Source organism: Bos grunniens, chromosome 2 (assembly GCF_055505025.1).
Source record: "Bos grunniens cultivar Pamir isolate PY7600 chromosome 2, Bosgru_T2T1.0, whole genome shotgun sequence".
NCBI classification, from domain to species: domain Eukaryota; kingdom Metazoa; phylum Chordata; class Mammalia; order Artiodactyla; family Bovidae; genus Bos; species Bos grunniens.
Genome location: NC_141166.1, coordinates 35858306 through 35884616, shown reverse-complemented (window position 1 = coordinate 35884616; position 26311 = coordinate 35858306). Strand labels below are relative to the sequence as shown.

Sequence of the window (26311 nt, the reverse complement as noted above, 5' to 3'; positions counted from 1 at the left end):
AAGATGATGTAGGTTCCATTCCAAATACTGGCAGGCTCAAGACTCAGGAAGAGTTAATGTTTCAGCTCAAGTTTGAGGGCAGGAAAAAAGTCTATCTTTCTGTTTGAAAGGAATCAAGAAGACAGAATTCTTTTTCACTTGAGGGAAGGCCAGTCATTCTTTTCTAGGTAGGCCTTCAACCGGTTGGGTGAGCACCACCCACAGCAGGGAAGGCAGTCTTCCCTTAGTTTACTGATTTAAATGTTAACCTCATCTAAAACACCCTCACAGTATCACCCAGAAAATATTTGACCCAATATCTGGACACTCCATGGCCAGTCAAGTTGACACATAGCATTAACCGTGACACTTTTCATGTTTTCATTGCTTGGAATTGTCCCCTTTCCATTGCACACCTGTCAAGTCAGAGCTCAAGTCTATGTTTTCCAAGAAGATTTTCCTAACTTTCCTTCATTGATTTCTTCCTTGCCTCAACTACCGATAGCTCTCAGAGAGTCAATACTATGTGCTAGTCCAGCGTGATACACTACCTTAGTTTTTCTACTCTTGTTTTTGGTGTATTAGACTTGCCTCTACCCAAGTGGTGATAATCATCAAGGCAGGACTCCTGTCATACTTTTAACATAAACTTCACAGTGCTCAACACGCCTCAAATTTTGGCTAATTGGTTTTTTATTTACTTTCCCAGTTCTTATCTGAGTACTTTTACTAACTAGAAGATACTATAACATTCTTCCCAAGAAGTACTTACTACTGGAATACGCATTATTATTACATGCGTACTGAGACAGTCTTGGAGATAGCCGTGATGCTGAATTTTTATTGTACCACCTGTTGAGTACAAAAAAATGATACCAGTGTAGAGTTTGTCTTAACTTGCATTCCCACACTGACATAGGTTTTGCTGAAAAAGCCTTGGGAAACAGTATGTTCATAAAGTAACCTACTTGATGTTGAGTAGGCAGCAATTATATTGTAATGTCCTAGAGCTACTGATGCTGGGCTTTGCAAAAAGGAGATTAATGACACAGAAAAGACCATGGTGCTACACAATGAAGACATTTATTTTCAGCTCAGAGTCTACACAGAAGGTGATTCTTCTCACCCAAAGGAGTTTAAAATGTTCACTGGTTGGTTGACTTCAACAAAGAAACAGATGGACCGTGGACGAATGGATGAGACCAGGGTGACACTGGGGTCTACAACTAGGGGAACCTCTAACACCTCCCCCAGGACAGTGATTAGCTCTCCTGAGCACACCTGGAGGAGGTAGAGAGAGGTAAAGGGAGAGGCAGGAGGTTAAGTGAGGAGGAAGAACTGGATCTCTGTTCTTAAAACTGGGCTGCTGCCATTGATGAGTTTCCTTGCTATCTAGGGAGCCATGTGTGTCTTTACAGAAGCTCCCAGGGCTGGGTTGGCTACGTTCTCTCTGGCAATGGCACTGGGACATTAGGGTTCTATTCTTTGATAAAGTAATCCACATGTCCATGCTTCTTTCCCTAGAATGTTTCCCTCTTAAAAACCTCATTCTTATGTAGATTGTCTACACCTAAAGGAGAAAAGAGAACACTTTCTGTTTGCCTGTGGTTTGGGGGTCCTGCCCTAATATTCACAGGGCAGGATCAAGGGTACAAATGGAGGTCCATATACTGTATGTCTAAATATTTAAAGTTTAAGCCAACAAATGCTTGCATGAAATACATTCCAACCCACATCCTTGACCTAGAAAGCCTGGCTCAAATTTAAGCTTCATCGTAGCTCTTATTTATAGTTCTGTTCACAACTACAGCTTCCCTTTATCACAATCTTGGGTACAGTCTGCCCTTTGGAAGATGGACAAGACAAAGATACCAATTCAGATCCAATACACTCGGTGCCTGTTGGGTGGGCAATTCTGGTGTCTCTGGAATTTAGACATTGGCCTTAGAACTGGGGTCACAAACTCAGTGGGAAGGGAAACAGCCAGCAGGTGGCTACAGTCAAATCTTTGGTTCAGGAGCCCAGAACAGCAGATTCACCTCCCCAGGTCTCAAGGCAATACTGAGGCTAGGGGTGGGAGGCAGACAGGGACCCTTGTACATTAGTACAAAAGTTTTGCAACTGCAAATCAAATAAAATGCAGGGAATACAATCCAGTGGGAAACTCACACATATACTACTCAGGTCGGGGAGTTAAAAGAGGCAGTCTCAGGAAATTTCCGTACAAACAGGCACCTTGTCTTTCCAGCTGATTTTGGAAAGGACTCAAGTCCTCCACACAGGGCAATTGGAGAAAACTCCATACATAAAAAGCGTACTTGGTGTCAACTGCATAAAAAGAATTTGGGGCATCCTGTGATTTTTACCAAAGCCCCTGAAGCAAGAGGCAAATTCCCAGGATAATCAGGATAAGATACAGAGCAAAGAATTATTAGCAGAATCTAGGAAAAGAGGAATCCAGACCATCCTAGGTCAGAAATCATGTTCTTGGTTACAGATCTATGATATATCCTCATGATTCACTGAATAGCAAAATGTACATAGTACTATCAGAGTCAGGGTTCAGTCATTCTGAATATATCCCATTGTTATCTATATGAATTCTCTAGGTCAAATTATAGATTCTTACACCAGCTCAGGAAAAACAACTGAGCCCCTTCTGCCCGTCCCCTTCAGTGACTTCAGGATGGTTGCTTAAGATTGGTATTGATGGGAGTATTTTTAAACACCATTTGTTGTAGCTGTGTAGACACTAAGTTGTATCTGACTCTTTTTTAACCCTGAGGACTGTAGCCCCCCAGGCTTCTCTGTCCATGGGATTTCCCAGGCAAGAATACTGGAGTGGATTGCCATTTCCTTCTCCAGGAAATCTTCTTCACCCAGGGATCAAACCCACATCTCTTGCATTAGCAGGCAGATTCTTTACCACTGAGCCACCAGGGAAGCCCATTTTTTAACACCATAGAAAGCTACAAACATTACAAATTAGGGCTGTCTTCCCCTAGAGAGCCTTTTATTATTAATTTACCAGAACACAACTGTTTGTATGCCAAAAGCAGACAAAAATATCAGGTAAGTAGTTCTCTTCTTAATGATGCTAATTTCTCAGTAGGCTACATATTTATTATGCACAGCCATAATTTACATACTTATATCTAGATGTTTATTTGAAGATATATAAAGTCCAAAAACTAGATTTTGTTTTCAAAGATTATGAATGAGAAATATCTACGTTTAAAAACTGCCAGGGTCATCTGATATTTTTATCCAAATGTGATTTGAAAAGAATAATTTATTGCCCAGGAAAGTAATAAAAATTAGTTTTGTGTTTAGGAAAAAAGGAGAAAAAAAAATATTCTCCTGCACCTGGTCAGAAAGTGCTACTTAGCTTCTGAGACTAATTTTGAACAGAAGGAAGGCATTCTCATGTTGATGGTTTTACTCTGGGGTTTGTTTTCTGATGCCTAGAGCATCAGATCCAAAAAAACAGGTGTGTGTGTGTGCATTTCCTATGGGAGTCTGTCATCCCTTTGGTTCCCTTCTGTAAGAAATGGAAAAGCCAAGTTTCTTCGTCCGAGTCACGCTTCAACACGCCGAGGGCGGACACGGCACACCTGCTCCACCTTCGCCACACGTCACTCATCATCCGCAGAGAGAGAGACATCCAGAGGGAACAGGGCGAGGGCGGTCATCAACCACCTGAAGAACTGGGCATGGCCTCCTCAGCTGTTTTCTGTGTCTGAAGGCATAAAGTTACAAAATTTGGAAAAGTCAGAACTGCAGGGCAAACCAGCTGCATAACTCCTTTACAGGGAACGGGGATGGAAGAAAGTGCGGTTTTTCAGCTCTGAGCACAGTTTGGAGAATACTAAACACAGGTGCCATGACTCCAGCTGCTTCCTGATTTATCTGCAACATCTGCGGAGAAATCCACAGCCTAGAAAGAAATTACCTTGACAACTCCTTTTACCCAATGAACTGTTGGATTTTCTCAACATTCCTGTGTAATACTTGCACCCAAAACGCATTTGTGGAGTTGAATGGGAAAGATTTTCATTCGAATTGACTCTAACAATTCTGACCTGGTTGGGGTTAATTGGTCTAGTGAACAGTAAATATTTTGATTTCCTATGAAATTTTGAAGACTAAGTATCTTCTTTAGAATAAGCATTATACTGTAGACACCCCATTAATTTTTACTGTGGTAGGCTTAATGATGGCTCCCAAAGATGTCCATATCCTAATCTCTAGAACCTCCAGGGAATATGTGATGTGACGCGACAAAAGGGGCTTTACAGGTGTGACTAGGTTAAGATCTTGAGACAGGGAGAGTAGTTTGAGTTACCCAGATGGGCCCAGTGTAGGCACAGGAAATTTATAAAGGAGAGGGCAGGGGGGGGTGGCGGAGAGATTCACTATTGTGTTGCTGTCCTTGAAGACAGAACAAGGGGTGTGGAGCCAAGAAATATAAGTTACCTCTGCAAGCTGGAAAAAGCAAAGAAATGAGTCAACTCTGGAACACCCAGAAGGAATATGGCCCTGCTGCCACCTTGACTTCAGCCCAGTGGAAGACATTTTGGACTTCAGACCTCTAGAACTGTAAGAAAATACATTTTTGCTATTTTAAACCACTGATTTGTTATAGCAATAGTAAGAAATTAATATATTTATGAAGTAAAATTTAAAAATCCATTCAACTGTAAAGGGGGAATTTGTATCTGAAGTCTGCAAAGTTTAGAGACCATACCATTATGTTTCACAACACACTTGTCACAATTATATGCAAATGTCTATCCAGATTTATACCCAAGGCACTTGTGTTTCAACAACACTTTTTATTTAAGGCTAAAGGATAGTTTTTAGACTTAAGGGAAAACATATGATAGCATATGCTCTCCTGGGAAAGATTGAAGTCAGGAGGAGACGGGAACGACAGAGGATGAGATGGCTGGATGGCATCACCAACTCAATGTACATGAGTTTGAGTAAACTCCGGGAGTTGGTGATGGACAGGGAGACCTGGCGTGCTGCAGTGCATGGGGTTGCAATTGAGCGACTGAACTGAACTGATGATAGCATCAGTTAAGAGAGACATATTTAAAATACTAACGCATACTCAGCACTGCTAAAGCAGATAGGTTGCCAGTTAATTATGATAACTTGACTTTTTGATGAGTAAAATCTCACATTCTGTGGAAATGGAGTTTGGGTGTGTGTGTGCAGTTAGCTGGAAGGATAGTAGGAAGCAAAATAATCCATTTTAAGAATGCTATCTAAAACTTCAAGGGAAGTCTGTGTTCTATTCCCCCACTTCAAATAAAAACAAAAGGGGGGAGTGGGAGATGCGAAGGTTTTGAGGAGAGGGAGGTCACCCAGCAGTCATAGATTATAAACTCTGGAAGTGAAGTTGATAAGGTATGGGCAGGAGAGTGTCTTTTAGAAACCTGACAAATAAGGCACAATCCTACAAATGAACCATAAACCCATAGAAAAATTCAGGTTTTTAACCAATTTTTCTCTGACCTAAGAAACTGTGAGACAAAAAAAGTTCTATAAGGCAGAAGCCTGCCTTGGAGAAAAGCCAGGGTCAGTCAACTGTAGCAAAGCTTATTGTTGTTTTCATAAGGTAGATGGATGTGGATCCACCAGTGAATGAGGAAGGCATAGTCAAAGGTGGTGTTTCAGTTTGGAAGAAAAGCATCTCCAATGCTCCCTTACTGTGAAGTTAAGAGAAATAAGATAACAGAATTTACTAAGGTCTCAGAGGTTGGACTGCCGTTTCTGAAGTCTGCTACCTTGATGCAATTTTAGAAAACTATGCAGATTTGGGGGTAGAACAGCCCAACTCCTGATTCAGCAGTTCTCTTTACTCAGCAAATAGAAGGCTGTGTAAAGGCCCCCGGATGTAAGTCTCAGAGCTGTGTGATGAGCCAAGCACAACAGCAAATAGGTCCTGAAGCCATTTGCATCTGAGGAGGAACTCGTGAGTAGGATGCAAAGAGAGTCCGGATTTAGAGTGACTAAACAACAACAACCCTTAGACAAGCAGTACTTCATGTCAGTTTTCCAATGAATCCCCAAAGCTAGAAAACTCCTTTCTAGATGGATAGGATGAGGGTATCCTGATGCCTTCGAAGAGCTATGTTAATTTTCTCTCAATTGCTTTCAACATACCAGTTAGACTTTGCAGCAGTGACCAAGGTTTTCTATCTTGTACTTCCATGACTACCTACATGGCCTTGCTTTTACAAATTGTGTAGGAGAAGAGCATGCTCTATGTCACTCTTCTCTTTCTACCTCCCCACCCACATTATTAAAGCTACTCAACTTAGACCCCAGAGGCACAGTTTGTAAACGTCATTGTTTCACAGACCCCTTAAAAATCTAATAAAAGACATGTAACCCTCCCACTCTACCCAAAGAGGAGACTCTCTATACACACATAATTATACACCACATGCCACATATATTTGCAGGAGTTCATGAACTCCTGAAAGCCCATTTATGGAAGCCCACGTAAAAAAGCCCTCGCCCTACAGGATTTTCTTCACTCTGTTTTAGAGTTGCCAAGAGCTTTGAAAAGAGAGAGAGGAGTGCAATGATGCATGTGCCTTTTCAGATAGCTTGGATAGTTCCATGAGCTGTTGAAGAGTCAAAAAGCAAATAAACGTCAACAGTTCTGAATCCCAACATTGTTTAATGACAACCTTCCCATGTTTGCCAACTTGCTGCTTAACAACAATCCTGTTGACACTGTGGAAAAGGCTTTCCAGGTCCTCCCAGGTAAATAAGACACTCCTACCAATCACCTGGCCACCCAACTGAACTCTAATACACACAGAATTCATGACGATGAGTCACTCTCTTTGCCAAATGTACGTTGACATAGCATAGATTTTGCCTCTTCGTAAGAGCTTTTCATATACTAATCCCAGCAAAGATCATTATAAGAAGGCATCAATTCTAAGCAAAACTGTATGACTGAAGTGAAAGGTGTTGTTTTCACATTTGTGAGAAGTGTAAATGTCTAACTTTTCTGAAGCATTCCATTCCCATTGCTCTCAGGCCTTAGCATATGACTGGATGGGTGGAAGGATTTTTTTTTTTAACTTATTTCATTTGTTGCTGAAGTTTAAGTCTCACCAATTTACGTGCAACTCAGTATGTTACTGGGAACAGGGAAGCAAAATTGAAAATTAGAACATTCATCAATTCTTTAGAAACAAATGAGACAAGTGGTAGATTTCCTGAGGTAGAAAAACATGAAGAGTCAAGGGAAGCACAACTTTTGATGTTGAAAAGACAATTGTGGAGTGGACAGCAGATAAACAGCATTTTCCCCTGCTGGCTCCACTGCAGAAGTAACTTGATCACTCTGTACAACCTGGCAAGAAGCTTCAGGCAGGAGCAAAGAACTATCCCAGGCAAGTAGGGGGTGGGGTGTGGAAGTTGTTAGATTGGCTTACCAAACCCTTCCCTAACAGCCAAGAAGGAAGTGGATTACCTATGGCTGTGACTAAGGAACTTATGGCCAACAAGACCAGTTGCCTGCACAGAATTCTGCCAAGTTCAGTAGCTTCAGCTTTCGTGATGGTTTTACACAAGTTTGGAAAACAGGTGGGAATATATGGGGGGGAAAGTCCAGGAGGTAGATTTCATTTTAAACAGTAAATGAAGATAAGCAAGATTTCCCCAGTGCAGGAGAAGGATAAATTAGGAGTTGGGGATTAACATAAATACACTAACATATGTAAAATAATCAACAAGGACCTACTGTATAGCACAGGAAACTCTACTCAATAATCTGTAACAACCTGTATGGGAAATGAATTGGAAAAAAAATAGATACATGCGTATGTATAAGTGACTCACTTTGCTATACACTTGAAACGTGACACTGTTAATCAACTATACTCTAGTATAAAATAAACATTAAAAAGTTTTCCCCAAATCCAAAGTGATTAAATTATTAGAAACTACCTTAAATGCTAGAGGTCATATTGGAGGTAGACCGATTAACAAGGGCAGGATTCCTGGTATAAGAGGAACCTGATTTGGAATTGTTGTAGGCCAAGTTCAGGGACCCTGGAAATAGAGGATTGGGTGCAAGAGGTACTACAGTGGAAAACCAGTTATAGATTAATAACAACTGAAGACCCACAAATTAGAAGGTATCAAATTTAGCCAGGTGTTAGCATGATTGAGAATGAATTTTAGTGCTTTAACTTCTTGGGTTAGGAGTCCTATTTTTTAAAAAAGCACATTCTAATTGCTCAACTATGCAGAAAACCAAAACAATAGCATTAGTGAAGGGGGTTTTACCATTGCAAATGTCAAGAAGGGATGATCTACACAGTTCCTCTTACTTGAATAGAATGTTCTTAGAAATGTCATTCAGTGATTTGCCCATAGTGTGAATGATTTAAAATGAAGACTTCTAATTATTTCTAGCTATAAATTGAGAACATATTTTAAGTTAGGCAGCATTATTGGACTCTAATATTCGTATGAACTTTATCTAAGAAGCTGAAGGTCTAAAAACCTGTAGTAAAAAAGGACACCTTGACTTTATTAGTGTTTCAAAACTCCAGTAGAACCTTCTCCAAAGAGTTATAATATCACACAAAAGTAGGGGAAAGACTTCTAAGAAGTCTTCTGGAGCTTATGAAGGAGCTTCATTTACTGGAATTTATTTTATTTTTATTACTGAATTAGGAAAATGTGACCTTTCTAGGTGTAGTCAGAAAGTCTTTTTTTTTTTTTTTAACTATTATGATTATTCACTACAATAAGGTCTCTATTTGCTACAATAAGGTCTCTGTTCTATTATACTGAAATATTTATTTAAAATGTGTAGCAATGAAATTTCTTCACTATTGTATATTTTTGTTCTTAATACAGAGTGATTTGTTGTTGTAGTTCAGTCACTAAGTTAATGTCTGACTCTGCAACCCTGTGGACTGCAGCATACCAGGCTTCCATGTCCTTCCCTTTCTCCTGGACTTTGCTCAAACTCATGTCCATCGAGTCGGTGATGCCATCCAACCATCTCATTCTCTGCCACCCCCTTCTCTTGCCCTCAATCTTTCCCAGCATCAGAGTCTTTTTCGGTGAATTGGCTCTTCGCATCAGGTGGCCAAAATATTGGAGCTGCAGCATCAGTCCTTCCAATGAACATTTGGAGTTGATTTCCTTTAGCATTGACTGGTTTCATGTCCGTGCAGTTCTAGGGACTCTCAGGAGTCTTCTCTAGCATGTCTAGAGCCCCATGAACAGTGATTAAGATGTACTTTAAAAAAATATGGATCTAAACTCAAGCTAAAGAACCATAAAATTCGTTTTAAATCCTGATAATACAGTTATAATTTGGTGCTTTTTTTTTTTTTTCTAGTTTTTGTAGTTTCAATTGTTGGTTATCTACAGTTTTTTTTGTTAACCTTGGCTCAAGACACAAATTATCTACTTGGCCACCTAATGTGGTGATGGCAAGGCCACAAGAGAATTTACTGGGGCCCGAAAGTTAAACATCTTTCAAATGACTCCAAAGAGAATGTCTGAAAGATGTGAACTCTGTCCTTTTTATTTATATAATTTTCTTTGTATAATTATTTAAATTTTATGGCTATGTAGATATTTCAATAATAAAAATAAACTAGATTAAAAGTAAGCCAGTGGTGATACATGAAAGACATAAAGAAAGAAATGTCTAAAGTAGTTTGGACTCCTCTGAAGATGAATACATTAAAGAAGCAAGTGCTATACCAGTGTAATTTGTATTACCATTAATCACCAGAGCCCATGGGCTAAAACCTTATCTAGACACTAACTTCATAAAAGAACATGCAGAATATTTAGCAACTATTTTCATTTAAAAAAGCACCACATCCTCTATCACTTTCCTTTTAGTAATATCATGCATAGAATATCCTGTAGAATTTGAAATACAAAGTATAAAGAAGAAGGTGTATTGTGGTGTTAAGGGTGATGACAGTGGCTATTTAAGGACAGGACTTGTTTCTTAGGCATGAAAAGGCAATAGCAACAACCAAGCAAGTGATGAATTCATCCTGCCAGGATTTAGGAATAAACTGATGAAGTTCCAAGCAGAGTGACTCTGCATATCACTCCCATCTCTGAGAAACTGCCATAGGAAAGTTTCTCAATTATGTTTCCAGTTGAATTATCAGAAAGTGTTAATCAGAGCAGTAACTTACCCTTCAGAGAACTTCCATATTACTCATGGTATTTAGACCATTCTAATTCCAAACAATGAAGAGAAACCAGGAAAGAAGCAGAGTTCACTCTTCAGTCACTGGTTCTTGGAACTTACTTGAGCCAACCTACACATGCCAACACCTTTTTTTGTTGTTAATTTGCATTACTCTCTTGATCTTAAACAGATGGAGTCTTTAAAAATTAACACAAATATTTGGGATTTTGGTCTAATTTGGTTATTGAAATGATCAATTCCCAGACTGTGTGTTGTGCATACATTCTAGTCCTATATATATTATAGGCTCCTTTGGATCTTCTGCTCACAAGCCCATGGGAGCTGCAGCGCTTATTCTCCTCTACCATCATGATCCTTGAGGGCAAATGGTTTAATTGCATGTATTTCAATTGTATAAATAAAATGAAAGAAATGGGCAAAGCCACTCATGATTGAAAGGGCAAACTTAAAAAAAGTCTCAGTAATGTTTAGGGCTACTCTCTAGTTTTAGTGTGTGGGTTCCTCATTGAAGTGACTTTTTTGCAGAGCATGGGCTCTAGGCCACTCTGGCTTCAGTAATTGTGGCTAATGAGCTCAGTAATTGCAACTCTTGGGCTCTAGAGCACAGGCCTAATAGTTGTGGTGCATGGGCTTTTTTGTTCTGCAGCATGTGGCATCTTCCTGTACCAGGGACTGAACCCATGTCTCCTGCATTGGCAGGAGAATTCTTTGCCACTGAGCCACCAGGGAAGGCTGATGGCTCTCATTACTTTCTATAGTACCTACTTCCATTTGACAGCAAAAATATAACCTGTTCATTTCAAATGGTTGTATGATCATTCAGTCATTTCAGGGGTATGCTCAGTCAAGTTGAGGGTTTTGTCCCTTTTCTTCTATCCAGGGTCACAACTATATCCTGAGCTTATGTGATCATGGCATGGAGTGGGAGTTGAGGGGGCTGGAGATTGTCTGGTCCTTGGTCAACATCCATCTTCCTCAACTGCTCATCGAGGCAGGTAGGCTTGACCCATCTAGTTGTGAACCGTCATCCTTGATTTCTACTGCGCCCACAGATGTCTATGTTTGTCCAAAGTCTCTGGCTTGGATTGTCTAGATTCTTCTAGGTTCATTTGGTTCTGTTTATTACATCCCACAACCTACTGTCTGCCTATCTAGGTCCTCTTTGAGAAACTTACAGACCAAGCACAGATTCTCTTCACTCTCAGAGCTCCCGAACCTTTCTGGGGGGTCCTATTCTCCCCTTATCCCTGGATAGAGGGGATTGGGGGAGGAAATGAGAGAGAGTCTCTTCTCAGAGACCCACCCCAGTAGCTAACTGTAATGCTGTCTTTGATATAATTTTTCCCCACCCCCGTTCTTTTGGAAAACTGACTCTGATATTATCATACCTTCTTTCTGACTCTGCTATTGCTGAGGTAAAATATAAGATATGAGTCCTTCAGCCTCTTGGGCTTTCACTGCTCCAAAAGAGTTTTCTTGCTCTAAACAGCTTTGGGTTTCAAGAGTCCATTTTGCAAATCAAGATCCAAGAATTTCACTCTTTTTTTCTTTGCATTCGGCACTCTCTCCACAGGAGTAATAAGGAAGTCTTATTTTAGATGGAAGACTTAAGAGTTTGACAACAGGGAAGAAGAAGGGGCTAAGCAGAGGAATGTGAGGCTTAGAGAGGTGAAGTAACTTGCCTGAGAGAAGGCAATGGCACGCTACTCCAGTACTCTTGCCTGGAAAATCCCATGGATGGAGGAGCCTGGTAGACCCCAGTCCATGGGGTCACTAAGAGTCGGACACGACTGAGCGACTTCCCTTTCACTTTTCACTTTCATGCATTGGACAAGGAAATGGCAACCCACTCCAGTGTTCTTGCCTGGAGAATCCCAGGGACAGAGAAGCCTGGTGGGCTGCCATCTATGGGGTCGCACAGAGTTGGACACGACTGAAGTGACTTAGCAGCAGTAGCAGCAATGTTCAGGTATTAATAACTTTAATGCATTAACTATTATAATTCCATTAACCTATGTATTATATATATATTCTTTGCAGCCAAAGATGGAGAAGCTCTATACAGTCAACAAAAACAAGATCGGGAGCTGACTGTGGCTCAGATCATGAACTCCTTAATGCCAAATTCAGACTCAAATTGAAGAAAGTAGGGAAAACTACTAGACCATTCAGGTATGACCTAAATCAAATCCCTTATGATTATACAGTGGAAGTGAGAAATAGATTTAAGGGACTAGATCTGATAGACAGAGTGCCTGATGAACTATGGACGGAGGTTTGTGACATTGTACAGGAGACAGGGATCAAGACCATCCCCATGGAAAAGAAATGCAAAAAAGCAAAATGGCTGTCTGAGGAGGCCTTACAAATAGCTGTGAAAAGAAGTGAGAAGCAAAGGAGAAAAGGAACAATATTCCCATTTGAATGCAGAGTTCCAAAGAATAGAAAGGAGAGATAAGAAAGCCTTCCATGGCCATCAGTGCAAAGAAATAGAGCAAAACAACAGAATGGGAAAGACTAGAGATCTCTTCAAGAAACTCAGAGACACCAAGGGAATATTTCATGCAAAGATGGGCTTGATAAAGGACAGAAATGGTATGGACCTAACAGAAGCAGAAGATATTAAGAAGAGGTGGCAAGAATACACAGAAGAACTGTACAAAAAATATCTTCACAACCAAGATAATCACGATGGTGTGATCACTGACCTAGAGCCAGACATCCTGGAATGTGAAGTCAAGTGGGCTTTAGGAAGCATCACTACGAACAAAGCTAGTGAAGGTGACGGAATTCCAGTGGACCTATTTCAAATCCTGAAAGATGATGCTGTGAAAGTGCTGCACTCAATATGCCAGCAAATTTGGAAAACTCAGCAGTGGCCACAGGACTGGGAAAGGTCAGTTTTCATTCCAATCCCAAAGAAAGGCAATGCCAAAGAATGCTCAAACTACCGCACAATTGCACTCATCTCACATGCTAGTAAAGTAATGCTCAAAATTTTCCAAGCCAGGCTTCAGCAGTACATGAACCGTAAACTTCCAGATGTTCAAGCTGGTTTTAGAAAAGGCAGAGAAACCAGAGATCAAATTGCCAACATCCACTGGATCATCAGAATAGGAAGAGAGTTCCAGAAAAACATCTATTTCTGCTTTCTTGACTATGCCAAAGCCTTTGACTGTGTGGATCACAATAAACTATGGAAAATTCTGAAAGAGATGGGAATACCAGACCACCTGACCTGCCTCTTGAGAAACTATATGCAGGTCAGGAAGAAACAGTTAGAACTGGACATGGAACAACAGACTGGTTCCAAATAGGAAAAGGAGTACGTCAAAGCTGTATATGGTCACCCTACTTATCTAACTTATATGCAGAGTACATCATGAGAAACACTGGGCTGGAAGAAGCACAGGCTGAAATCAAGATTGCTGGGAGAAATATCAGCAACCTCAGATATGCAGATGACACCATCCTTATGGCAGAAAATGAAGAGGATTGGAAAGCCTCTTGATGAAAGTGAAAAAGGAGAGTGAAAAAGTTGGCTTAAAGCTCAACATTCAGAAAACGAAGATCATGGCATCTGGTCCCATCACTTCATGGGAACTAGATGGGGAAACAGTGTCAGACTTTATTTTCTGGGGCTCCAAAATCACTGCAGATGGTGACTGCAGCCATGAAATTAAAAGATGCTTACTCCTTGGAAGGAAAGTTATGACCAACCTAGACAGTATATTAAAAAGCAGAGATATACTTTGCCAACAAAGGTCTGTCTAGTCAAGGCTATGGTTTTTCCAGTAGTCATGTATGGATGTGAGAGTTGGACTGTGAAGAAAGCCGAGCACTGAAGAATTGATGCTTTTGAACCGTGGTGTTGGAGAAGACTCTTGAGAGTCCCTTGGACTGCAAGGAGAGCCAACCAGTCCATTCTAAAGGAGATCAGTCCTGGGTGTTCATTGGAAGGACTGATGCTGAAGCTGAAACTCCAATACTTTGGCCACCTCATATGAAGAGCTGACTCATTGGAAAAAACCCTGATGTTGGGAGGGATTGGGGGCAGGAGGAGAAGGGGACGACAGAGGATGAGATGGCTGGATGGCATCACTGACTCTATGGACACAAGTCTGGGTGAACTCCAGGAGTTGGTGATGGACAGGGAGGCCTGGTGTGCTGCGAATCATGGGGACACAAAGAGTCAGACATGACTGAACAACTGAACTGAACCTATGTATAGTATCTTAAAAATTGAAGTATATTTGATTTACAGTGCTGTGTTAATTTCTGGTGTACAGAAAAGTGATTCATATTCTTTAACATGATAGTTCATGTTTTCTTTTCCATTGTTTCATAATTATTTTTCATTATATTCTTTTTCATATTATTTTTCATATTCTTTTCCATCATAGCTTAATACAAGATATTAGTTCCCTGTGCTATACAGTGGGATTTTGTTGTTTGTTTTATATTTGTAGTTTGTGCCTGCTAATCCCAAATTCTTAATTTATGCCCTCATTTCTGTTTGGTAACTATAAGCTTGTTTTCTATGTCTGTGAGTCTATATCTACTTTGCAAATAAGTTCATTTATATCATATTTTAGATTTCATGTGTGATAGCATGTATTTGTCATCCTCTGACTTCACTTCATATGATAATAATACAGTATGATAATGATATCAGATCAGATCAGATCAGTCGCTCAGTCATGTCCGACTCTTTGCGACCCCATGAATCGCAGCACGCCAGGTCTCCCTGTCCATCACCAACTCCCGGAGTTCACTGAGACTCATGTCCATCGAGTCAGTGATGCCATCCAGCCATCTCATCCTCTGTCGTCCCCTTCTCCTCCTGCCCCCAATCCCTCCCAGCATCAGAGTCTTTTCCAATGAGTCAACTCTTCGTATGAGGTGGCCAAAGTACTGGAGTTTCAGCTTTAGCCTCATTCCTTCCAAAGAAATCCCAGGGCTGATCTCCTTCAGAATGGACTGGTTGGATCTCCTTGCAGTCCAAGGAACTCTCAAGAGTCTTCTCCAACACCACAGTTCAAAAGCATCAATTCTTCGGTGCTCAGCCTTCTTCACAGTCCAACTCTCACATCCATACATGACCACAGGAAAAACCATAGCCTTGACTAGATGAACCTTTGTTGGCAAAGTAATATCTCTGCTTTTGAATATGCTATCTAGGTTGGTCATAACTTTCCTTCCAAGGAGTAAACGTCTTTTAATTTCATGGCTGCAGTCACCATCTGCAGTGATTTTTGAGCCCAGAAAAATAAAGCCTGACACCTTTCCACTGTTTCCCCGTCTATTTCCCATGAAGTGGTGGGACCGGATGCCATGGTCTTCGTTTTCTGAATGTTGAGCTTTAAGCCAACTTTTTCACTCTCCTCTTTCACTTTCATCAAGAGGCTTTTTAGTTCCTCTTCACTTTCTGCCATAAGGGTGGTGTCATCTGCATATCTGAGGTTATTGAAATTTCTCCCGGAAATCTTGATTCCAGCTTGTGTTTCTTCCAGTCCAACATTTCTCATGATGTACTCTGCATAAAAGTTAAATAAGTAGGGTGACAATATACAGCCTTGACGAACTCCTTTTCCTATTTGGAAACCAGTCTGTTGTTCCATGTCCAGTTCTAACTGTTTCTTCCTGACCTGCATACAGATTTCTCAAGAGGCAGGTCAGGTGGTCTGGTATTCCCATCTCTTGAAGAATTTTCTACAGTTTATTGTGATCCACACAGTCAAAGGCTTTGGCATAGTCAATAAAGCAGAAATAGATGTTTTTCTGGAACTCTCTTGCTTTTTCTATGATCACAAAAATTAAATATTACAAATTCACAACACAATGTGAATTCCAGAGTTGTATGGAGTGCTATAATTGTTCAACCACAAACACTTGTCCATGAAGAAAACAGTTTGTTGAAAGGAGAAAAGAGAACTTGTATTTCATCTCTAAGAAATTTACACAAATATCTTAAACATCACTTTTGTCAGAAGATGATAATATAATTAAGGGCACATATCTTATTAAAAGTCAAAATATCTACTTTATACTTATTGACAAAAATCCTTTGGCATACTCAAGATGAAAGAGACTAGTAGCCTGAGTTGAGTATTCACTTATTCTTTCAATCAGTGCTCAGTAAACAAAGAGAAAAGCAGTAGAAGGGGGGAGAGTCCCCTTTTCCTTTCAGATTTCAACCTGTAAATCTAAGACAAGCTGCCTAAAAGTTTTAGGTACCCACTTGCCTAGACAAATATTTATATAAACACACTGGTGTATGTGGGGTGTGTGTGTGTGATTATGCTGTTGGCTGAGTTAGGGATGTTATTGTGGGGAGGTAGAGAGTGGAACCGATACTTACATAAGCTAGGGGGAGAGAGGGAGAGATGAGAGAGGTGAAGTCACTTGCTTATGGAGATGGGATCTGGACCTGGGTTTGTGCATTACCTTAAGTTCCATGCTCTTTAATTATACCGCACTGCCTCCCCGACAACAACCCTATAAAATAACCTCCTCAACAACTGAAAAGATCTTAAGTGGTGGTTTTCTCAGAGTGTGGAAAGTCTAAATCTCTCCACGGATTATCAATAATTAAATGCCCTTTCAGAGCAAGTGAAGTGTGTTAGTCATTCAGTCGTGTCCAACTCTTTGCAACCCCATGGACTGTAGCCCACTAGGCTCCCCTGTCCATGGAATTCTTCAGGCAAGAATACTGAAGTGAGTTGTCATTTCTTTCGCCAGGATATCTCTCTGACCTAGGGATTGAATCTGGATCTCCTGCCTTATCCCTGGAAAAGGGATAGGCTACCCACTCCAATATTCTTGGGTCTCCCTGGTAGCTCAGATGGGGAAGATTCCACCTGCAGTGCAGGAGACCTGGGTTCAATCCCTGGGTTGGGAAGATCCCCTGGAGGAAGAGAAGGGCTACCCACTCCAGTATTCTTGCCTGGAAAATCCTCATGGACAGAGGAGCCTAGCAGGCTACAGTCCATGAGGTCGCACAGACTCTGACATGACTGAGCGACTCAGCACAGCACAGCAGCACTCCTGCCTTGTAGGCAGATTCTTTGCCATCTGAGCCCCCAGGGAAGCCCTATAAGCTAGGAGCATTTGGTCAATTCCTTTGAAATAAGGCCATCTTGATATGTTCATTAGTTCATTCATTGCTTCATTTTTATATATCTTTAGTCTTTATTTCCTTTAAAATATTTACTGAGAATCAATTATATTCCAAGCATTGCTCTTATAATTATTTTTCCTTTCAAGTAACTAGCAAACTAGAAAATAAGTTAGTGTAATTCTACAGAGAAAATAACTCATGTACACCTGTGTCTGCTTTACTAATATCAAAATGATAACCTATTTTTAAAGAGAACTGAAACAAATGCCACCTAAATTAGATATTCACCTGGGGGTCTATGAGTCTTAAATAATTCAGTCAGTGATTAAATTATAGCAAATTGAAGAAATAAGTATCTAGGCAGTGGTGATTGGTAGGGGAGAGAACTGTGAAAGGATATAAAATGAATAGGGTAATTTATCTACCTTTACACTGAAACTGTATTGAAAAGCAAACTTGTCTTCTTACACACCCTTCCTTTCCTCCACAAAATAAGACGGGGTCTTTAAAGAAGTTATGAATCTCTGTTGCTATCCAAATTGGGAGCTCAAATTTGAAATATCCATGTCAGCAGCTGACAATACTTCCAAAGGAAATTTTGATGTATTTTCTCTTGTGTAGTCAGTTCTTTTTAATAAACCAGAATTACGCTTGAGGTGTAAGTACATAACAACCAAAAAACCCACAACCCTGATAGAAAAAATAAATCTTTTCTCCAGAGATGACTGACTGTTCCTTTGTGAGAAGTGGACTGCAGACTGCTACCCTTGAATTTTGCTCTGGGGGACATGGGCACCTTCCTACCTACATCCCAGCCCAGTATTACTATAGTATCCCAGGCATCAGTGGAGGTGTGCCATCGTTTTACATTTAAATGGAATGGATTTGAACCCTATCCTGCAAGTGATAGAAGCCCCACATTGCTCATAGTTTTTCCAAAAATTCTGGCAGGGGAAAAAAAGAAGGGTAAGGATGGTGTATGCTTTTCTTGGTCAACTCAGGCTCTCAACCACTTTTCAGTTTGTGATGGACTGTGAAGTTTTCCCCAAGAACGGTGTCTGTATGGTACCACATCACCCCTGAGGCAGAATACAGTGCTTTCTCCTTGATTTATCTCCTAAAATATCACACTAGTTAGTGTGAGTGTGTAGAACATCTTAGTGAAGGTTTGGGGATAACAAGGGAATTTAGTTAGCATTATAGTGCCTCTTCTGACTTTCCTGGTAGCTCAAATGGTAAAGAGTCTGCCTGCAATGTGGGAGACCTAGGTTCAATCCCTGGGTCAGGAAGATGTCCTGGAGAAGAAAATGGCAACCCACTCCAGTATTCTTGTCTGGAGAATACCATGGACAGAGGAGCTTGGCAGGCTACAGTCCATGGGGTTGCAAAGGGTCAGACACGACTGAGCAACTTCACTTTCACTTTCATAGTGCCTCTTGGGCTTCCCAGGGGGTTCAGTGGTAAAGAATATACTTGCAATGCAGGAGACCTGGATTTGATCCCTGGATTGGGAAGATCCCCTGGAGAAGGAAGTAGCTATAGTTGGGTTTTAAATAACCATTTGCTTTTTCTCCATTATACTTCATGTTCCTTGGTATTATAGATTTTACTTTTTCTGCCACAGGATCACAGGCAAAACCTTCTCCACACTGACGGGTTTGTGGACCATCAGTGGGTTGCCCAACAGTCTCAAGATCCAAATCCTTACTGGTCATGTCAGGACACTCTGATTAGGGAAGGGACAGAAACTTACAATTTCTTGAGTATCTACTGTATGTCCTGCATGGTAGATCTACATTCACAAGGACTGAGCAAGCAGGTCCTAGTGTTCCTGATCTTACAGATAAGGAGGCTGAGATCAGAGAAGAAACTCACATAAAATCACATGGGTATTGGAGGCAGGGCCGGGGACTGTGCCCAGATCTTCTAGCCAGCAAAGCTGTAATATGTGCCCTTTCATCAGATTGTGGTCTTAGGGAAAAAAAAGATGTTAAACTGTATTTTCCAGTATAGGATGCCCCCACCCCAACTGCTGGGGAACTTTGTTTCTGAGACTTTCTGAGACAGCTTCTCAGCTTCTCTTAGCAAGTGATAAGGTTTCACTATAAACTGCCTGGAGCAAAGAGCCTCAGGAGTCCAAAAGAACCCTTTCCCATGCCAAGCAGAGGGAGATTCAGCTGTTAATGTCAGAGATTGATAAGTAACTACTGAGTTGAAAGATAAAAAAAATAAAACTCTAAAGTCAGTTGAGAGATACTAAAGGTAATGGCAAATTGCATATTTGAAATAAAAATTTTGGATTGATGATAGGTTTAGAAGAGGTAAGAGGATTAGCTGGACACAAAGGGTGGTAAATGTGTAGGCATATGCGCTTATATACAAGTGGATACAGACATCCACACTTTTATGGCCTGCCTTTAGAAAACCACTTGACCAAGAATTGAGCTTCCCTGGTGGCTCAGGTGGTGAGCAATCCGGCTGCAATGCTGGAGACCTGGGTTTAATCTCTGGGTTGGGAAGATCCCCTGGAGAAGGGAATGTGGATTCTGGCCTGGAGAATTCCATGGACTATATAGTCCACAGGATCACAAAGAGTCAGACACAACTGAGCAATTTTCACTTTCACTTAACCAAGAATAGAGAAATGTATCATTGCAGCTGCTCTACTCTGTGTGTGTTGTAGTAAAATATATTATAAACATAAAAATGTTTAGAAAGGTTAATGTTAAGTGTCTAATTCAGCATATTCACACTAGTATAACCACTAGCTAGCCAGAATTTTATTATTCCAAACTCCATACCTATTAGACAGTAAGTCCCCATCCCTCCCACCCTTTAACCTTGGTCACTATTCTACTTCTTGTCTCTATGAATTAGAATGTTCTAGGTACCACGTGTAAGTGGAATCAAACAGCATTTGTTCCTTTGTGCTAGGCTTGTCTCCAAGGTTTTCCCTATTTGATTAAGAAGGGTAGCTTTCTGGTACCGTTGACTAGTGGCAACAACTTCTCTGGGGTGAAATAATTGGTTTGATCATGTCCAGGGATACCTATAATAAAGAAACTTTATAAATATGCAGATTAATCAAGCAAGAATAATGTATGTTTTCAAAAACAGTGGCACTTTACCAGATCAGCAAAATTCAAAATTACAAAAGGAGAGCTTTATGTATACATTCTGCATATGTACATGGCAATATTTTGACACTAGGAATGAATATCAAACTTCTGTTTATTTAGGAAAGTTTACCAAGTTCGTACTATATCAAAGATATCAAGAGAATGAGGTAAAGAGTGTTCTCAATAAAAACAATGGGAAAATTGTGTTTTTTATGCTCATTATCAGCCATTATTATAATCATCCCTCCAAAATATATAATAAGATAACTTAAAAGGGTTAAAAACTGGTTTACAAATATTATTTGTAGGAAGAAAGTCATTTCTACTTTAGGGGAAGCACTGCGGTTTCATATAGTGGAAAGTATATTAAGAACAATATAACTCTGGCACAATATAATTCCGGCAAAATAATGCTTAGAAATTGAAAGGCATCTTATAATCTATACATGAAATTGGGTAAATTGAATAAAATACAAAGTGTCTTCATTTTTTTCCTGAGCTTGTTTGTCTTTCTTTCAAGGGAAGTTTTGTTTGATTTGTGTGTCTATATGTGTGTGCAAAGATGGAGAAGCTCTATACAGTCAGCAAAAACAAGACCAGGAGCTGACTGTGGCTCAGACCATGAACTCCTTATTGCCAAATTCAGACTCAAATTGAAAAAAGTAGGGAAAACCACTAGACCATTCAGGTATGACCTAAATCAAATCCCTTTTGATTATACAGTGGAAGTGAGAAATAGATTTAAGGGACTATTTCTGATAGACAGAGTGCCTGATGAACTATGGACGGAGGTTTGTGACATTGTACAGGAGACAGGGATCAAGACTATCCCCATGGAAAAGAAATGCAAAATGGCTGTCTGAGGAGGCCTTACAAATAGCTGTGAAAAGAAGAGAAGTGAAAAGCAAAGGAGAAAAGGAAAGATATAAGCATCTGAATGCAGAGTTCCAAAGAATAGCAAAAAGAGATAAGAAAGCCTTCCTCAGCGATCAATGCAAAGAAATAGAGGAAAACAAAAAAATGGGAAAGACTAGAGATCTCTTCAAGAAAATTAGAGATACCAAGGGGACATTTCATGCAAAGATGGGCTCGATAAAGGACAGAAATGGTATGGACCTAACAGAAGTAGAGGATATGAAGAAGAGGTGGCAGGAATACACAGAAGAACTGTACAAAAAATATCTTAATGACCAAGATAATCACGATGGTGTGATCACTCATCTAGAGCCAGACATTCTGGAATACAAAGTCAAACAGGCCTTAGGAAGCATCACTATGAACAAAGCTAGTGGAGGTGATGGAATTCCAGTTGAGCTATTCCAAATCCTGAAAGATGATGCTGTGAAAGTGCTGCACTCAATATGCCAGCAAATTTGGAAAATTCAGCAGTGGCCACAGGACTGGAAAAGGTCCGTTTTCATTCCAACCCCAAAGAAAGGCAATGACAAAGAATGCTCAAACTACCGCACAATTACACTCATTTCACACACTAGTAAAGTAATGCTCAAAATTCTCCAAGCCAGGCTTCAGCAATACGTGAACCGTGAACTTCCGATGTTCAAGCTGGTTTTAAAAAAGGCAGAGGAAAAAAAATAAAAAAAATAAAAAAGGCAGAGGAACCAGAGATCAAATTGCCAACCTCCACTGGATCATCGAAAAAGCAAGAGAGTTCCAGAAAAATATCTATTTCTGCTTTCTTGACTATGCCAAAGCCTTTGACTGTGTGGATCACAATAAACTATGGAAAATTCTTCAAGAGATGGGAATACCAGACCACCTGACCTGCCTCTTGAGAAACCTATATGCAGGTCAGGAAGAAACAGTTAGAACTGGACATGGAACAACAGACTGGGTCCAAATAGGAAAAGGAGTTCGTCAAGGCTGTATATTGTCACCCTGCTTATTTAACTTATATTCAGAGTACATCATGAGAAATGCTGGGCTGGAAGAAGCACAAGCTGGAATCAAGATTGCCAGGAGAAATATCAATAACCTCACATATGCAGATGACACCACCCTTATGGCAGAAAGTGAAGAGGAACTCAAAAGCCTCTTGATGAAAGTGAAAGTGGAGAGTGAAAAAGTTGGCTTAAAGCTCAACATTCAGAAAACGAAGATCATGGCATCTGGTCCCATCACTTCATGGGAACTAGATGGGGAAACGAGGGAAACAGTTTCAGACTTTATTTTTCTGGGCTGCAAAATCACTGCAGATGGTAACTGCAGCCATGAAATTAAAAGACGCTTACTCCTTGGAAGAAAAGTTATGACCAACCTAGACACAATATTGAAAAGCAGAGACATTACTTTGCCAACAAAGGTCTGTCTGGTCAAGGCTATGGTTTTTCCAGTGGTCATGTATGGATTTGAGAGTTGGACTGTGAAGAAAGCTGAGCACTGAAGAACTGATGCTTTTGAACTGTGGTGTTGGAGAAGACTCGTGAGAGTCCCTTGGACTGCAAGGAGATCCAACCATTCCATTCTGAAGGAGATCGGCCCTGGGATTTCTTTGGAAGGAATGAGGCTAAAGCTGAAACCCCAGTACTTTGCCACCTCATGCGAAGAGTTGACTCATTGGAAAAGACCCTGATGCTGGGAGGGATTGGGGGCAGGAGGAGAAGGGGATGACAGAGGATGAGATGGCTGGATGGCATCACCGACTCGATGGACGTGAGTCTCAGTGAACTCCGGGAGTTGGTGATGGACAGGGAGGCCTGGCATGCTGTGATTCATGGGGTTGCAAATAGTCAGACATGACTGAGTGACTGAACCAATGAACTAATGTGTGTGCTTTAGTTTTAAGAACTTGTTTGACTCTTCCAGTTTCTAGTGCTGATAATCATATAAGCTTAGAATTTAAATGGTGCAGAACTCTGACCTTCATTTTTTATTCTCTCTTCAGACCATCACTGGGCAGTGTGGAATTTGAAGCAGAAAGAAGGTCTGAAATTTGTGATGCATAACTCGAGCCTTTCTCTATGCAAGACTCCGTAACATATCTGTGTTTGAATCATGCCTCTCCCGCTTATCTAGCTTTGTGATCCAGCAGGTTACTAAACCTCGCAGTGCCTCAGTTGCCTCAAATGGTGAACAATTATACACTCATAGTGTTATGAGTGTTAAGGGAGTTTAATGTAAAGCACCTTGGCTTTCCAGGTGGCTCAATGGCAAAGAATCAATGTAGGAGACACACGTTCATCCCTGAGTTGGGAAGATCCCTTGGAGAAGGAAATGGTAACCAACTCCACTATTCTTGCCCAGAGAATTCCATGGATGGGGGAGCCTGGTGAGCTAAAGCCCATGGGGTCATAAAGAGTCATACACGACTGAAGTGACTGACCATGCACTAAGCACCTACATTAATGCCTGGCACATACTAACTACTATCCACTGTTAACTGTTAACCCTTGAGCCTCACTTCCTTGATGTTCTCTCTAGACTCATGTGTTTTCTTCAACTTTCTTAAAGTACCCTCTTGGTTTATCACACTCCTATCCAAGCTTTCAGCAAAACCTGTCCATTCAACCTTCAAGATACATACAGATTTGACCATTTCTCATGATCTCCATTGCATTTGAAAAAATGTAATAGGTGGTCAGTCATATGCAGCTCTTTGCAACCTCATGAACTGTAGCCCACCAGGCTCCACTGTCCTTAGAATTCTCCAAGCAAGAATACTGGAGTGGGTACCATTCCCTTCTCCAGGGGATCTTCCTGACCCGGGGATCAGATCTGGATTTCCCACATTGCAGGCAGATTCTTTATCATTTGAGTCCCCAGGGAAGCCTATGGCTCAAACTGTCAATTCTTCCTTGACCAACTGGAGAAACTTTCCACTGATTTCTCAGTTTCCTTCCTCCTTTCTTCTGATATTTTATCTAGAGTAGTTCCTTTAAGTTGTGGCCTGTTATGTTACTCCTTTGCTGAAGGCCCTTCAATTACTTCCCATCTCATTCAGAAAAACTTTAAGTCCTAGCACAGCTTTTCAGGTGGCATCTTATCTGGCTTGTCTACCCCTTGAATTGCCTCTTCTCTCTCTCCTCTCTGTTCCAACTGCGGATGCCTTCAAATGGCTCATGTAGCATCCTGCTCTTGCTTCTCTTTTTTCACAAATACCAGGATGGCTAGCCTATTCCTTTATTTCTTTCAGGTCTCTTATCAAATAGGCCTTCCTTCCCTGATCACTGTGTGGAAACAGCATCCATTTCCCTCCTCACTGTATACTTTTTCTATTTTACTTTCTTCTTCGCACTTCTGCTGTTGTTAAGTCGCTCAGTCATGTCCAACACGTTGCGACCCCATGGACTGCAGCACACAGTGCTGTTCTTCACTATTTCCTGAAGTTTGCTCCAACTCACGTCCACTGAGTCAGTGATGCCACCCAACCATCTCATCCTCTGTCATCCCCTTCTCCTCCTGCCTTCAATCTTTCCCAGCATAGGGTCTTTTTCAGTAAGCTGGCTGTTTGCATCAGGTGTCCAAAGTGTTAGAGCTTCAGCATCAGTCCTTCCAATGAATATTCAGGGCTGATCTCCTTTAGAATTGACTGGTTTGATTTCCTTGCTGTCCAAGGGACTCTCAAGAGTCTTCTCCAGCACCACAGTTCAAAGACATCAGTTCTTCAGTCAGCCTTTTTTATTGTCCAGCTTTCACATCCACACATGACTACTGGAAGAATCCTAGCTTTGAGTATATTGCCCTTTGTTGGCAAAGAGATGTCTCTGCTTTTTTAATACACTGTCTAGGTTTGTCATATCTTTTCTTTTAAGGAGCAAGCATCTTTTAATTTCATGCTTGCAGTCACTATTCTTGCACTTATCACTACCCAGTATATTATCTATTTTCTTTCTCCTAGATATGAGAGATAATTTTCATTCAGGCTGTATCCCAAAGGCCTAGAACAGTATTTGGCACATTCCAGAGGCTCAGTAGACATTGAATAAATGAATAAAATAATGTGTCATTTTCTAAGAGTGATTTTGTTGGTACCCTCATTTGAGTGATTGGACTTCCCACTGCAAATGGATTTGCATTTATTTATCAGTCTGTGAAAGATTGGGTTAAAAAGAGCTTTTATGTTTTTTTATCATAAATTCCTCCCGAGGTTTGGACACGGTTTCTCTTACTCACTTGTTCAGAGCCAATCAATGTCACCCTTTAGTCTGCCAAAGTGGTTGCTGAGTGATGAGGCATTTTATCCCTCTGGGAGCTTAAGGTACTGGCTGTGTGGCATGTACAGTTGCTGCTGGCTATGAGCAAAAATCTAAGATTGATCAAGCCAGAATCTCCTAGTAGGGAGCACAGGCAAGGAATGTTTGGACTCTGGGTCAACTCAGAGGGTCTTTCAAGTCCTCCCTTTAATACTTGTCAGGATTTTAGTGCTCATGAAAGCAGAGCACCCCAGAGAGTTGGCTGTAGTCTAATACACTGCACGATCCCCACAAAGCTTCAACCACAGCTCTGCAGGGAGAACTGAGTCTCTCTGGTGACTAAGCTCATCATATACTTTTATAACTTAATTTCGAATAAAATATTATTTGAACCAAGAAAAAAGTCCCATGTGGATTTTGCTTTTAGAGCTGGAAAAATAAAGAACTTGGCTTTTTCTCATTAAGATCATTTTTGTTTTCATGCTATAGCACTAATGTGTGCTGTGTGCTAAGTCGATGCAGTAGTATCTGACTCTTTTTGACCCCATGAATTGCAGCCCTCCAGGCTCCTCTGTCCATGGGATTTTCCAGGCAAGAATACTGGAGTGGGTTGCCATTTCCTCCTCCAGGGGATCTTCCTGACCCAGGGATCCAGCCCTAGTCTCTTATGTCTCCTACATTGGTGGGTGGGTTCTTTACCACTAGCGCTACC

The 26311-nt window shown here is 40.8% G+C and overlaps 2 long non-coding RNA genes across 2 annotated transcripts; one reads left to right on the top strand and one right to left on the bottom strand.

Annotated features, from left to right (window-relative positions):
* Window positions 1-1043: 1043 nt before the first annotated feature.
* LOC147377908 (uncharacterized) lies at window positions 1044-4578 on the bottom strand. The gene is made up of 2 exons (XR_015142467.1): window positions 4456-4578; window positions 1044-3718 (listed from the first exon to the last, which is right to left on the bottom strand). It is a non-coding gene; the product is annotated as an uncharacterized LOC147377908 (long non-coding RNA).
* Window positions 4442-13695, top strand: LOC147377907 (uncharacterized). The gene is made up of 3 exons (XR_015142466.1): window positions 4442-4578; window positions 11091-11205; window positions 12251-13695. It is a non-coding gene; the product is annotated as an uncharacterized LOC147377907 (long non-coding RNA).
* Window positions 13696-26311: the final 12616 nt, after the last annotated feature.